At 44.2% G+C, this 14,470-nt stretch overlaps 1 protein-coding gene across 5 annotated transcripts in view; it reads right to left on the minus strand.

The window, feature by feature from the left end:
- SFMBT1 (Scm like with four mbt domains 1) overlaps window positions 1-12,723 on the minus strand; it is a 132,424-nt gene extending 119,701 nt beyond the window's left edge. For 2 of the 5 annotated variants that reach the window (XM_019947628.3, XM_073811222.1), the window contains exon 1: window positions 12,496-12,721. The gene's annotated coding sequence lies outside the window, so the exon portion shown is untranslated. Of the gene's footprint in view, window positions 1-11,772; window positions 11,794-12,495 lie in introns of those variants that run through there. The other 3 variants (XM_019947631.3, XM_019947632.3, XM_073811223.1) reach the window with 3 other exon arrangements.
- Between the last annotated feature and the right edge of the window lie 1,747 nt (window positions 12,724-14,470).

Below are 14,470 nucleotides of genomic sequence, written 5' to 3' on the forward strand. Positions count from 1 at the left end.
AGAAGTAAGAACTCAGATTACTGAAATATAATAACACTTTAAGATTCAGCTACATAATGCATCAAGATTCCAAATTCAGTTTCTTCAGAAGTTACGATACTGGAACCATAGCATTCTGTTTAAAATTCCTTATCAAGTAGCTCAGATAAAAAGCAACTTAAAAAAAAATTAGCTGTATTACTGCCAATGAACAAAATACAAAAAAATTTCCAGAAAATAATTTGTTAGCCGATCCATGCTGCTGTGATTTTCTCAAAACCAAAACACAAACACAAATAAACTAAATTGATAACAAGCAGCACACACACAGGTCTTGGGCTTTAAAGGCATGGTTAACACCTCAGTCTGTAGACATCTTCAGACATCTCAGCCTCCCAAGACTCGGCTGGGAACTCTGCCCCCTCTACCCCTCCTGCCCCACAGGAAGAGGAAGGAGTGGCAGAGACTTTATCTCCTGCTCCCCTTATTCTACTGCACCCAGTGCTGAAGAACAGTCTACTTATACAAACACATTAACTCAGAAAAAACACATTCAGTATTAGAAAGTTTGTCTTAATCCAAGCAAATGCAGTTATCATTATTAGTCCATGACACTGTTTATAGCATAAAAAACTGGAAATACTGACTGAATAAATTATGGAGCAGCCATTAACAGACTACTAGGCAATCATTAAAAGAACAAGGCAGGGCTTCCCAGGTGGCGCAGTGGTTGAGAGTCCGCCTGCCGATGCAGGGGACACGGGTTCGTGCCCCGGTCCGGGAAGATCCCACATGCCGCGGAGCGGCTGGGCCCGTGAGCCATGGCCGCTGAGCCTGCGCGTCCGGAGCCTGTTGCTCTGCAACAGGAGAGGGCACAATAGTGAGAGGCCCGCGTACCGCAAAAAAAAAAACCAAGGCAGATCTCTGTGAACTTGGATATATCCAAGACATTTTAAATGAAAAGAGCACTACCAATTGAGTTTTTTGAAGTGGGTGGAGAAATATATATTATACAAATAGAATTTTTCTGGAAGAAAACAAAAAAAACTAGAGATAACAGTGGCCTGCAGAAGGGACTGAGGGAACTTCCCTAGCAGTCCAGTGGTTAAGACTCCAAGCTTCCAAGGCAGGGGGTACGGGTTCGATCCCTGGTTGGGGAACAAAGATCGATGCGGTGTGGTGTGGCCAAAAAAAAAAATTGTACAGAACGGACTGAAGGACTAGGGATATCAGTAAAGGAGTACTGTACACTCTTTTTCACTATTCAAAAAATATTTTACTACGTACCATGTATCCCTGTTTAAAAAAAAAGATTAAGGGAATTCCTTGGAGGTCCAGTGGCTAGGACTCTAGCTTCCACTGCAGGGAACACAGATTTGATCCCTGGTCAGGGAACTAAGATTCTACATGATGCGCGGCCATGGAGTGGCTGAAAAACAAGCAAACAAACAAAAAGATTAAGTACTTAAGTCTGTGATTATGATAAAAACAAAGCAATGCAAGAAAAAGTGATGCCTATTAAAAGAATTTATTATCTCTAAATTCTTTGTGGCAACATTTGAATTCAGTAAAACGGGTGGGTGGAGGGGTGGTATAGGAAGAGGTTCATTCTACCCACAGTAACTTTCAACTTTTTGCCAACCGTGATTAAAAAAAAAGTGTATACTTCCTCCTCAAACCAAGATGCAAAAATCCCTTAAATGTTTGGCTCCACTGTAATCAAAGTTTAAATGATTCAAATATATTAATAGATCTGCAACTAAAGTTCAATTACATTTTACATGTTAATATCACATACTATGAGTAAACAGTTTTACATAATATCTTTTAGTTTCTAAACAAAGAATTTCAGAATTACTGAAGAGTCCAAATTTTCTAAAGTCTCTCCAGTCAAAAATCAGTTAAGTAAAAAACTAGAGTATTGACTCATTTTCCCTTTGTGCATGGAAGCAGAACAAAATATATCAAACCAAAAAAAAAATTTTTTTTTTCATTAAAAAATAGAGGGTTTTTTCCCCCATAGCGTCACAATTTCCAAAACTTCTCCATTTCCAGGCAGGACTGAGGAGGGGGTGGGAAGGATTATAGGCAAAGTCTAAGTCTGGTCAACCCTCTTTCACTTCTGTGCTGCCTCCCCTGTTCTCAGGTACCCCCAGTCCTCATACAGATACAACATCGTCAGCACTCCCACCACAGTAAGAGCATCAATTCAATTAACAATGGTGGGAGGACAATGGATCCACTGGATTTTATTCTGAAGCTCAACCTGGGGCTCATGCACCTGCAAATAACAGGCTCTCATTAGTTACATGAGGGCAAAGGAAGTATCAACAGAATTGCCCCATCCTACGCTCATATAGAACCAGACTGGTGATTTCCTCTCTGTAACTACTATCATGAAAAGTAAAGCAAATGACTGGAGCTAATGCCCTTCAATTTGATTTTTACTAATGGAAATCCATTTGTGTCAAAGATCTGAAGATGGGCAGTTATCCTCGAAAAAGTGATGTTATAAGTTATAAAGAAAATGAAGTTGAGGAAAGGAATGTGGCTCACCTAAAACAATAAACAGACACTCCAAGCTGCAAAATATGACAAAATATTGACTTCTCATAAAAAAAAAATTCTGAAGATTCAAAACTAAACTATAATACTGCCCCCAAATCTCCAGAGTTTAAAAAAAATTTTTTCTTACATCATCTATAAGTTGGTTGTTTATTCATACCTCCACGTAACATATATGTATTTGCTACGCCCCATTCTCAGTACAGGGATGCCATGCTGATTAAAGGACAGACCTGGTTCCTATCTTCATGGAGTTTACAACAGCGAACAGAAGAACAATGCATTAGTGCACTGTCTAGTTTTCCCACAAGGAACAATAAGGGAAAACATTCCTGGAGTAGGTTTTAATATTCTCTACAGTGGGGCTCTAAAACACTTTATAATAAATTAAACTTTTAAATTCAAATATTAGAATGAGCTAAAAATAAGATAATTTCACATAGTGGTAAGTGCCATGAAGAAAACCAAACAGTAATGAGACATGAAAAGCCAGGGGAGCGGAGGTAAGGATGTTTAGGAAAGGTTTCATTACTGAGCTGACCCCTCTGATGAAAAGGAACTAAATGTAACAAACTCAGTGTACTTGGAGGGACAGAAAAGACATGTGGCTCGATTGTGGGAAAGCAGGCGGAAAACTGGCAGAGGTGGGCAGGGAACAAATCACAAAGGGCATTACAGACCATAAAAGGAGTTTGGATTTTATTGTAATTACTATGGAAAGCCACTAGCAGGCTCTAAGCCTAGGAGTGACAAGACAGGATCTGATTAAACATCATAGTTTCTTGTTTAGCAAATAATACATTTTAGAGTAGAAATAATGTTATAAATGATGGTGTTGCAGTATTGCTTCTATGCTTTCGTTCAGCTATAACTCATCTACTGTCTACTCTCTGCTACGTTGTATGCAAGGTACCAATAAAGAATAAAACAGGGTCTCTCATCATGAGCTCTCAATCTGGTATAGACACTGAACAAATAATTACAATTGTAATATTCACAAGAGGAGAATATGTAGAATACTGTGAGTACCCAGGGCAAAGGGTAGTTAATCCGGCCTGGAGAAGTCCAGGGAGGAAAACTCTACAGGAGACCTGAGTCTTACAGGACAAGCAAGAATCTCCTTAGTGTAGTCCCCTAAGCACAACACCCAAACCACTGGTGGAACATGAGAAAATTTAGGGGCTGCTGAAGACTTTCTTTTCAAGTATTTACATAGCATCATTAAGGTGGAATGGGAAAAAGAGTTAACATATAAAACATGAAACTGCAACTTCACAGGTATTGCTCAAACAGGATTTATTAAGAACTTCAAATGTACAAACTTCTAGTTATAAAATAAGTCATGGAGATGTAATGTACAGCATGGCGACTATAGTTAATAATATTGTATTACACATTTGAAAGTATCTAAGAGAGTAAATCTTAAAAGTTCTCATCATAAGAAAAAAATTTTGTAACTAGGTATGGTGACAGATGTTAACTAGACTTATTGTGGTGATCATTTCCCAATATATACAATTATCAAATCATTAGTTTTACACCTGAAACTAATATAATGTTGTATGTCAATTATACCTCAATTTAAAAATTAAATTTTTTAAAAAAAATTTCACTAGCATTTGGTTTTCCCACAACACTGAATATGTGGGTAGTCTAAATATCACTTCAACAAGTGGGTCTGTGCTCTCTGTATATGTATGTGTATGTGTGTGTGTATGTATGTATGTTAACCATTGTGTACTGGGGTTAAAAACTTTTTTTAATACCAACATTTTTTGCAGCCATTTTTATACTTAAGCCAAGACAACCTTTAATCAAAATTTTCAAACAGATTTTGAAAAAATTCCAAATACTCTCCACTTAAGACTCAAAAGTTATGAAAATTTTCCTGATTTGTTTTATTTTTCTATACATATGTGCATATATGTATACTTTATGAGCCATTTGAAAGTGTTGAAGACATCATGAGACATCATGATACCTCAGCTCTAAACTCTTCAGCTTGCTTCTCCCAAGAATAAGGGCATTCTCATATATAGTCACAACACGATTATCACACTTAAAAAAAAAAATTCTTAATATCTCCTGTTATGAGGTACATAGTTTGTAAAAATTTTAAGTACAAAGGCTTTGTTGAGAACCTTGGGAGTTCCCTGGCTGCCTAGCGGTTAGGGTTCCAGGATTTCACTGCCAGGGCCTGGGTTCAATCCCTGGTCAGGGAATTGAGATCCCGCAAGCCACATGGTACGGCCATAAATAAATAAATAAGAAACTTACTGAAGGAATATATTTGGATAAAACGATTAGACTTACTATTACTTGTATTTCATTATTTTTATTTTTAAAATGTAATAATGTTTTATAAAATTTAAGTTAAAAAGTCAAAATTTTAGGAACTTCCCTGGTGGTCCGGTGGGTAAGAATCCATGCTCCCAGTGCAGCGGGCCTGGGTTCAATCCCTGGTCGTGGAACTAGATCCCGCATGCATGCCACAACTAAGAGTCCGCATGCCACAACTAAAGATCCTGCATGCCGCAACTAAGATCTGGCGCAACCAAATAAATAAATAAATATTTTTAAAAATAAAATAGTCAAAAATTTAAAGTAAATTTTTTAAATATTGAAAGAATAATTATGGTAATCAAATATGGCCAAAAGCATGAGATTGGTACGTGCGAGACTGATATTTGGGGAGCCTTGTGTTAGTGGAGGACACACTGGACATGCAGAGGAGAGTATGTGCAGAGGACCAGGGTGTAGGCGTGGCTGGAGGGACGGGCGTGTGTGAGAGGGGGCTAAGCTGGGCAGGTGAGGGGACAAGCTCCTCAAGGATTCTGTGCACATTCCTGAGGAGCCTGCACTTTCCCCTGCTGGCAGCAGAATAAGTTTATGTGATAAAATCAAGTTTGTTTAGAAAGAGCTATCTGGCCACAGTGTGTCAGATGGATTGGAGAAGGAGGGGCAGAGGATGGAGGGTATGGACAACCATTTGGAGGCAACAGAACATATTTTTAACTGCAAATATTTAACATTTTAGTTATATTATGGGCTGAACAAACCTGCTATACTGGTAAAGGAACAAAACAAAAACAGTAAAACTAAACTAAGTTTACTTGCATGTTCATGTTGTAGAAAAGCAGCTTTTAAGAGAATAAGATAAGTTAGTAGAGACTTCCATAAAACTTGAAAGAAACCCTTGGGCACTTTTGAAGGTTTCAGCATTTAAAGGAGTTGGCTCTTTTTAATACCTAGTTTCACTTTCCAAAGTGGCTTTCCTTTTCCTTGGCAAGATTCATCGCGGAGTTAATTTTATATTTACCAGTCACAATTAAAATAAAACCAATGGGAAAGAGGTGGGGTGCAGAACAGATCAAGTGATTTTCCGACAAGCAGAGTGCCCTCAGGCAGTACTGAGCAACTCCAGAAAGTTCCACTTACAGAGTCCAAGGACCAGATACCAGCTCTGCCTCAGAAGAGGAAGAGGGCAGCACCAGAAGGCCTAAGTGGCAGGACAGGATACTGACCCTTCACTCCCCTTCCACCAGAACTCTAGTTTTACTTATTTTACATATTGGGTTTCCTAGAAAGATTTCACTTAACAAAGGGTCCCATAGCTTCTAAAAATGTTTGAAAGCCAAGGAGTCAGAACTGCACATTCTTAAGTAAAGGGTTGGTAATTCAAGAATAAAACTCAGTTCCACGGGAAAGCTGTTGGGGGAAAAAAATGGAAGCCATCACTAAGAAAGAAGGTAAAAAAAGAGACCTAGGCAGATGGGCCGGCTAGAGGAGTAGCTTTAAGGTAGACTGAGGGATTCTGTTCAGGACCTGTAGATTTTGAGAGGCCAGCAGAGCATCCAAACCGGACAGGCCCAGAGAACAGAGGATATATGGATCTGAAGCTCAGCAGAAAGGTTTAGGGGGGCATAAGGGCTAGATGAAGTCTAAATGTGGGGGAATCCACCAAGGGAGGGTCTGAAAAGGTCACAGAAGGCAAAAAGAAAAGGGTCTGCCTCGAGCTAAGATTGTGTGGAGCTAGTGGCACATAGGGCCACTTCAGGAGGAGACCCTGAAGTCTCCTTCAGGGTCTGAAGTGGGCAGTCTGTCCACAGCAGAGCAGGCACAGGCTGGACTGGCAGGGGTGGTACTCAACAGAGCAGAAGCTGCAGAAGGGCAAAGGGACCAGAGTAAAGGGTACTTGGCCAGGAAGCAAAAGACTGGACAATGGGTCCAGGCTTAAAGGGGCTGGAACTCTTTGAGAGGAAAAGGAGGTTAACAATGAGGTCAAAGATGACACAGGAAGAGTAGGGAAGCCTCTCAAGGAGGTGGCGGAAAAAGAATACCACACCAGAACCTGAGGTTTCAGTAGTATAGCTGCTTTGGAAAGAGCTCCTCTCAAAGTTAATAGAAAGCCAAAATCAGGGTAAAGGTCAACGGGTGGGCTGGGAGGAGAAACGGTTTTCAGAACCCTGTTGTGCCTTAAAGCTCTAGATCTGGCTGTAGGAGTCATGGAGCCTTCCTCAAGCACTCACAGCAGAGAAGGAAAGCCACCCTAGAAGGCAAAGCCAGAAGAGCCCACCCAGCCCACTGCTTCCCGTGTCACAACTACTACTGGCAACAGAGCCATTTAAAATTTCTCTCAGTTCACCCAGGAGCCCTTAAGGAAAGCCAGGCACAGATAATGCCTAAGAGCAGATTAAGTCTGTTTCCCAATTTGTGTACGGTGTTACTTGTATCAATATTAACAATAATAAAAACTTATGTATATTTTAAATGCAAATACAAACCATGATTGAGGACTAAAATCAACTTCAAAAGGGAAACAAATGAAAATAATAAGCATCAACTATATTAAGAGGTCAAGGGGTTCAGATATCATAAATGACCATAATAACAATCAAATACCCGAAGTTTTTCATATTTCTAGCTTTAGCTACTGGATCACCTACCCCTGCCCATTTTGCTCAATAATAAAAATGAAACCTGGACATCCCTGGTGGCACAGTAGTTAAGAATCCACCTGCTAATGCAGGGGACAAGTGTTCGATCCCTGATCCGGGAAGATCCCACATGCCGCAGAGCAACTAAGCCTGTGCGCCACAACTACTGAGCCTGCACTCTAGAGCCCGTGAGGCACAACTACTGAAGCCCGCACGCCTAGAGCCCGTGCTCTATAACAAGAGAAGCCACCGCAATGAGAAGCCCACGCACCGCAAGGAAGAGTAGCCCCCGCTCACCGCAACTAGAGAAAGCCCGTGCGCAGCACCAAAGACCCAACGCAGCCAAGAATAAATAAAATAAATTTTAAAACTATTCTGGGTAAAAAAATATATATAATATTTTGGAATTAAATCGAAGTACTTGTTGGTTAACACTTTAAACTGAATTTCAGCAGGAAAAACTCTTGAGGTATTTTAATGATCGATAAATTTCTCAGTCCATCTCATGTTGTCATTCCAAATACGACTGTCCTGCACTTGCAGCTGCCAACAAACCTCCCTCCATCTCTCGTCTAAGACCCTCTCCAAATGTCATCTCAGCCCAAAACCAACTTTCCCAAACCAAGCAGGTACTCTCAACTGCCCTATCCACCCCAAATCAGTCTAGTGATTAACCTTTCTCTAGATTAAGCAAACACACCTGCATGCAGCACTGTACACCATGTTAGAAATGCCACTGTATAGCCTTTACCCACACAGTCCAGTGCTTGGCTCTGCAGTTACTCAACTATCAAACCACAAAGTTCAGCAGGGACCTAATACCTTTAGCACAATATATAGATAACATTTTTTTTTAATTATGTCCTTGAGTGATGATCTAAAGTCAAAAAGAGCTGAATAAATTTATAAACATCCTCTTGAATAAAAGAGACTAAAAAATAACTACAAATCTTTAGGTGCCTTGCAGCAACAGGCAAAGATTTACAATCAAACTTGTTAAAACGTCTACAGTAAAGTCATAATTTTTCTTTTAATAACCTGTCTTCTTAACCTCTCTCCCACTTTTGTAAAGCTTAAAAATGAACTTGTAACAACCTGACCACATCCTTTCTATTGTAAACATTTTCCAATGGGGCCAGTTCTACTTGAAGTATAGAGTCATATCAAAATCCCACTCCCTGAAGTCTAATGGTTCAAAATCTCCCAGGTAACCAAAATCCCCAGAGACTTTCAGCCAATTTAACAACTATGTACAAGAAAATTTTTTTTCAATTACAAAACATTCCAGTTAGAAAACAAATTCTATTTACAGAGATAAAAATACCCTGCCATAACCAAACCATACCATTTACTGATTAAATGTTCTTTCATTCTCATTTAAATTATTCTGAAATACTGGTTAACAGACAAATAAATCCAGAAAGAAAAGTTTCAGGAAATTATAAGATAGAAAAGATTTAATAAAAAATATTTAGCATTCAAAATACCTGCCTTATGGTCTTCTGCTTTCTGGATTGTATTCATTTCTTTAATGTGAACATGACATGAAGTCATAATAAAAAGGCCAATGAAGTTTGGACAGTTCAGCTTTTCTATAGACTTCAGAGTCAAAAGATATCAGCTTCTACATCATCATTCTACAGCTAAGCCCAGTCTAGTCACCACTGTGAAAGCAAAAGTACCCTACAGAAGCTGCAAGATTATGAATAAGAAAAGCATTTTTAAAGAGAAAAATCATAGTTTACAAAAAAACAAAAGACGGAATTTCCTTTCATATGTGCTTCTCATTTTGCATCTCTTCAGTCGCATCTCTCAAAAATTTAACAAATTTTAAGTTAAATATCTGATAATGCCAAAGCTAAGAAATCTAAAATGTGCCACCAAAAAAGGAAAGGAGGAAGGAAGGGAGGGAGGGAGGAAGGAAGGAAGGAAGGAGAGATAAAAACTGGTGGATCAGTAACAACTAAGTGATGAATTACTTTCCTAATGATGCTATGAATCTTGGGGTAGAGTGATCAAATTCAGCTTAGTTTTTGGCTAACTGTCTGACTTAGTCACAGAAAAACACAATTATTCAGCAGAATCATTTCACAAAAGAAAATCTTTGAACTTTGTGGACTACGCCCCATACATCCCTACCACAGGCCTCAGACAGTTCCCAACTTTGTATCACACAGATGGCCATGCAGTAGAAAAACACAGACCTTTGTGAGAACTAACAAGAATTCACTTACAACCTCTAACTCCTCTCCTTTAGCATTAGAAACAAGAAAGGGTACAAGAATATACTAAAAGGCATTTGGGTAGGATAAGCAAATTGCTGAAGTACTTGCTTCAGGGGGGGAATGTAAGAAACCCAACTTCCTAGGTCTAACACAAAAAGGTATCTTAATCATGTTGAAATTAAAAAGAAAAAAACACACCTGATACAACTTTTAATTACTTTTTGTTTTTGCTTTCATCGCTAGAGTTTTAATGATTTGATAAACCAGGCAAATATCCTGCATATATAAATCAAGTTAATTGCCGTCATTTAAAAGCTTTATGCCCACATTCTTTAATTCACTGAACTTTAAAAAATCCATTTTCATTTAATTTTCTCAGCAAATTCTAGGCTTTAAGGAACTGACTCATCTACTGACAACTTAAATCTGACTTGTTGGGAAAGTTCATGATTCATCCTTCAAACTTAATGTCTGCAAATATACCTGTATTCCAAAAACGAGAAATAACAGATTAATACAGGTCCCATGTCCACAAGGACTCCCAAAAACCACAGATCCAAACCTGCACAGTACTGCCTCAGCTAAAAAGTGATCTTCTGACTAAGAAGTCTCCCAGGTCAGAATTTTTAGTTATTTTAGATATTAAAAAAAGTAAGAATTGTTATAAAACATCAGGATTAGGGCGAAAACGACCATGACCGTAACTCCAGGTTTACACACATGTTGTCCTTCAGTTTATTAATATTGCCCCCTTTCACCCTCAAAAGAGTTCTGCTGCAAAGCAAAACTTACCAGTGGTGATGGAAGTCAGTATAGTGATCACCTTGGGAGGGGGAAGGTGTTTACTGAACGGAAAGAATGTAAAGAGAGCCCTTTGGGAGGCTGAAAATGTTCTATATCTTAATCTGAGTGTAGCTACCAAAGCGTATACATACGTAAAAAGTCATTGAACTCTATGTACTTAAGATTTTACTGTAAGTTAGGCCTCAATAAATAAATGAATAAATATATATATATAATTTCAAAAACATATTAAAATACATGTGTAACTATCTTTCCAGATAATTACATGAAATCATCCAGAGCTCCCAAGATATTTTCTCTAAATGTATTTTAATAAAGATGCACATTGTGAGCACTTTTATGTAGAACCTTTCAAAGTACAGACCGAGATTTTTTTAATCGTTCACTTTAAAAAGTCACCGAATTTTAGAACTGAAAGCAGCAGAATAATGATCCACTCATCCTCTAACTCTGCAAATAAGGAAAACCAAATCTGTAAAGGGTAAGAAACATACCCAAGATAAGACAGCTAGTCAATGACAACAGCAGTAATGTAACTGTTTCCTGATCTTGGGCGACTCTCGTTTCCACAAAGCAGTTACTTTTCTGACATTATAAACAAATCTCAACTCTGAATCTACCTGTGGCCTAGAAAGATTCAACATATCCCTCAAAACACGAGGCCAACAGGCCCCAAAGTGTATGCAAGAAAACACTCATCTTCCTTCCTCCTGTCAAGAAAGTTGACAAATGAACAATTACATTTTCAGGCATTTTGCTTGCGATGCAATAAAGTGTGACATCTGAAAAATGTGGTTCCAGAGGAGAAGGCATATGCAGGGATTGACAAAATCCATCTTATTTCCTTTCAAATCTCTCTGATGGTTTCTTGGTTCTCAAGACTATATCACTGCTAAGTAGGGCTCACGAAACCTCGCTCAGGGCCGTCCATCCGCATGGCTTTGAGAGAACCGCTGGGAATAACGCCCACTAAATAAAACGCCTGGCCCTGCCAAGGGTGTCCTACCCCAATCCTGGCGCATAACAAAACGTGCAGGTGACCTGTCCTTTACGGCTCAGTTTTAGAACCCAGTGAGCAGCTGACATCTTGTGAAAAACTTAACATACATCCTTTCCGCGGGAATTTATGTCTGTTCTCACAAGGCGTTTCTGCTCCCCACAGGGCAGGCCTGCCTTCTCAGGACACTCTGCTCGCCTCTCCATAGCCTCTTTTCAAGGTCCAAAACGAGACTTTAAGAACAGAAATCGAAACGGTCACGGACCTCCCGAGCGGCAAGCCCGGCTGGGGTCGAGCAGCGGGCTCCCCGCGAGCCCTCGGCCCGCTCGCGCGGCGCTAGGAAGTCCCAGCGCACTCCACCACGCTGGCCCGAAGCAACCGGTTGCGGCGGCCGCTAGACGCTCAGCGGCCGCCTCGGCCCTGCGAAGTTCGGACCTCCGCGCGGGCGGCGCGCCCCCGGGTCCTGCTGCGGGTTCGCGCCCCGGCCCGGAGCGAGCCCGGGGGGCGGGTCCGCGGGGGCTCGGCGGGCGGGAGCGCGGGACGCGCGGGGAGGGGCGCGCGGCGGGCCCAGCGCGCCGGGGAACTTGGGCGCCGGCGTTGCCGCCGCCCGGCCACTTTCCTTTCACGCCCCAAGGCTGCCGCTCGGCGCGCTGTCCGCCCGGGACGGCCGGCTGCCGCCGCCGCGGCGAGGCGCCCAGGCGCGCTCCTGCTGCCCGGCAGGCCGGCGCGCGGGGACGCGCCAGGCCGCGCGCGGGCGCCGCGTTTCCCCCACACACACACCCGCCCCGCCCCCGCCCCCAACGTGCTGCCGCCGCCCGTTGGCGCCTCAGACCGCGCGCCCGCCGCCCTTCGGCTCCCGGCGGATTTTCGTTGCCAAAGTTGCGTGGCCGCCTCGAGGGGGACGCCGCGCGGTCCACCGCCCCGGCGCCGCCGCCGCCCCTTCAGGCCGCCGCGCGGGAAGGCCCAGTCGGCGGCCCCGCTTTTTTACCTGTCGGGAGTTTTCGCGCGCGCACTCGCTCGATCGCTCGCTTTTCCCTTCTCGCGCTCGTTTTCTTTCTTTTCTTCTTTTCGTTCCCCCGTGCGGGCGCTTTTTCCGCTCGCGCCGCCTGCACTCGCCCGCTCGCGCCCTTCTTCCTGCTGGGCTCCGCGGAGCGGGGCGGCCGGCAGCTCTCCCCGCCCCCCTCCACCCGCGCTCCGGCGGAGGCGGCGGCGGCGGCGCTCAGCGCTCCGACTCATTCCAATATGGCACGGGCGCAGGGCGCATGCGCCCGCGCCCCCCCACCATCCGCGCTCCTCCCGGCAGCCCGCGCCCCTCGCGCCGCACGCGTGGCGCCCCCCGGCCTGGCCTCCCAGAACTCGCCCGCTTGTCTTCCCGCACCGCTGGGCGGTTGCGGGAGGCGAGGCGGCCGCGGACTGGGGTCCTGGGGGGTCCAGCGCCGCCAGCCGCCCCAGCCCCACGTGCCCGCAGCCCACAACTTGCAGCGGACACCCCCGAGGCCGTGGCGCAAGGCAAGCGGCGGCGCCTCCGGCCCCCGACGGCGCTGCGACCCCGCGCTGCCTGGCCCCGACAGGGAGACGCGCCCCCAGGGACCCAGCGCCCACCGTGTCCCTGCTCCAACCCACGAGGGAAGGGTCCCCGCGCCTCACCTCGGGTTGTGGACAGAGCCCAGGAAACCGGGTGGCGTCCCTGTGTAGATTTTGGCGTCCGAGCCGGGGGAAGCGCGATGCTGTCGTCCGCACGTGACAGCCTCCGGCAAGATGGCATTAGCGGAGGAACGGACCGAGCGACAGCTGGATACCAGATCGGCGCGTGTCGCCGTGGGAGAGGGCTGCGTCCGCCCGCCTGGCCCACGTCGGAGACGTGGCGCGACCCTTGAGATCTGAGAAGGCACCCAAGTGCCCTCTGTCTGCGAAGTCAGACCCGGACCCCCGGCACACCCGGTGTCTCTAGGCTTCCGCAGGAGGTGCCCTGTATATCCGAGTTTTCCTGCCGCTCGGGGCCCCGGCGAGGGGGCACAAGACGGCTGCCGAATTCCGCCGGGAGTGCAGGGGGCCCGGGGTCGGGACAGAAGCTCGAAGGTGGCTACAAGCCAGCCCCGAAACCCGAGGTGCCCACGGGCGTTATGTTCCCCGAGCTTGCCCCTTCCCCAGCGAGGGCAGGTGCCAGTGGGACACCCCTATCCCCACCTGCTCTGGAGAGTTCCATGCAGGAAGAAGTCCCTGTGCCGTGGAGACCCAGGAGTGCCTGGACTCCCGGGCCCAGGGAGGAGGTCTCCAAGAGGGCTTTGACGGCTCCTGCTTTTCGGGGAGGAGGAGGCGCCCCCACCGCAAGAAGGAGGTCTGGGGTGCCAAATGCGGCTCAAATCACTTCCTACTGACCTCAACCATCGCGCTGGAAAATATTACCCCACTTTACAGACAAGAGTTGCTCAAAGTCACGCTGCTGGCTAGATTTGAATCCAGTTTTTTTGTTTGTTTGTTTTTGTTTTAACTGCCACTGAAAAGAATAAGAAAACCAGGGAGAAAGAAACATGAAAAAAGAATAAAGTATCCATAATACTACTACAAAATGCAACTTTTTACACATGAAACCTTCCGCTTATATGCACGTCTTTACATAGTTGCAACCACACATTCTCTTTTGTGTTTGCTACCATCGCTAACATTTTTCTTCTGTTCACACGATTCATTTTTAATGTGTGCAGGTATCCTCATCCATTCACTCAGTCTCTTAATATTGCCTATTTTGGTTCCTTGTAATTGTTTGCTAATGTGTATCTTAGTTCTGCACTTGGAACAAATTCCTGACAGTCGAATAACCAGGTGGAAGGTTAAGGAACAGCAAGGTGTTCTTGCCCCACAGTGCCATAGGGCTTCCCAAAGAGCTGCCCCACTTACTCTGCACCTCCCAGGAACAAGTGTAAAAGAGTTCAATACACATTTCTAAGCGTTGGGTACCATCA

This window comes from Tursiops truncatus, chromosome 10 (assembly GCF_011762595.2).
Source record: "Tursiops truncatus isolate mTurTru1 chromosome 10, mTurTru1.mat.Y, whole genome shotgun sequence".
NCBI classification, from domain to species: Eukaryota; Metazoa; Chordata; class Mammalia; order Artiodactyla; family Delphinidae; genus Tursiops; species Tursiops truncatus.